This window comes from Vombatus ursinus, unplaced genomic scaffold (genome assembly GCF_900497805.2).
Source record: "Vombatus ursinus unplaced genomic scaffold, bare-nosed wombat genome assembly UNPS02014779.1, whole genome shotgun sequence".
Taxonomy (NCBI): Eukaryota; Metazoa; Chordata; class Mammalia; order Diprotodontia; family Vombatidae; genus Vombatus; species Vombatus ursinus.
In genome coordinates this window covers 67,910,181-67,911,525 of record NW_020954557.1, presented here as the reverse complement: position 1 = coordinate 67,911,525, position 1,345 = coordinate 67,910,181, and positions in this window count along the sequence as shown.

Here is a 1,345-nt window from a genome sequence, read left to right as displayed (position 1 = left end):
AAAGAGGTGGTTAGACAAATGATTCAGCGTTTCAGTTTCTGTGGCCATCACAGGCAACAAGAACGACTTATTGAGAAAGCCGATCCTCTGGGAAATTTTCTTGTTTTTCATCATTTTGTACCAACATCTACAATATAGTAGACATGGTTATAATGTAGCGCTCAAAAAAAGTATAAGTAGCAAAATCTTTGTTGCTTGGTTTTAAGTGAGGGAAAGCTACTATGTATTAATGTCATTAAAGTAACCTACTTTCCTCCTCCCCCTTATATGTCTGTCGGTGAGTGTATATATGTATATTTATATATGTATATATGAATATATACACGAATATATGAATGACTATACTACATGTAATCTCAGGAATTCCCACAAACTTTAGAATTCATGTAAACTTTAATATGCTCCCTCTCAGAGATAGCAATCCGTGTTCATCTGTGTTCTAATGTTCTAGCACTTAACAATATGTGGTAAATTTAAAAACTGACTATTAAAGGTCGCAAACCTGTCAATGACTTTGAACTTTCACTGGTAAAAAAAAAATGTATTTGCACATTTTGTCCTTGGCAGTGAGCTTGTGTGAGAGAATAAACGTGATAAGACTTTAGGGAGAAAAAAAAGCCCTGGTCACTGGCAGAAATATGGCCAGAGGAAGTCATAAATGTAGCAAACTAGGATTTCTCAACTGCAGAAAATGATTCCTACCATTCCACTGAGGGAGGAACCCCTAGGCAAATGCAGTCTTGTCCTGCAAGTCACTCTGTATGTATCTAAAACTTACAGATATAGCAATATGTGTCATAGGACACATGGGTTCAACAATGGGAAGAATCTAAATCTGGGGCCCTTGTTTTTGAATAAAAATGTTTCATTCAGTCTAAACTAAGTTCCTAATTTAAAATTCACTTTGCTTGTTCTGCCTTCTCTCAGTTCTCTAAATAAGGAATTCTATCCTTCCTTCACTTGCCATCCTAACATTGTGGTTTCCTTGAACTTGGAAACAATGTGAATGCTATTTTAAAAAATCTTTAAAAATGAATCAGGTGGGGGCAGCTAGATGGTGAAATAAATAGAGAGCCCTGGCCCCGGAGTTGGACCTGAGTTCAAATGTGGCCCCAAGACACTTTTAAGCTGTGTGACCCTGGGCAAGTTGTTTAATCCCGACTGCTTAAAAAAAAATTAGATGTTTGTACATGTACACATGTTCAGTAAGAAGATCCTAAACCAAATCTTGAAAGAGACAATATTTTTCTTTGGTGCTCTTAGCTTTTCTTCCCTGTACTCCTTTTCTTTCTTTTCTTTTCTTCTTCTTCTTCTTCTTCTTCTTCTTCTTCTTCTTCTTCTTCTT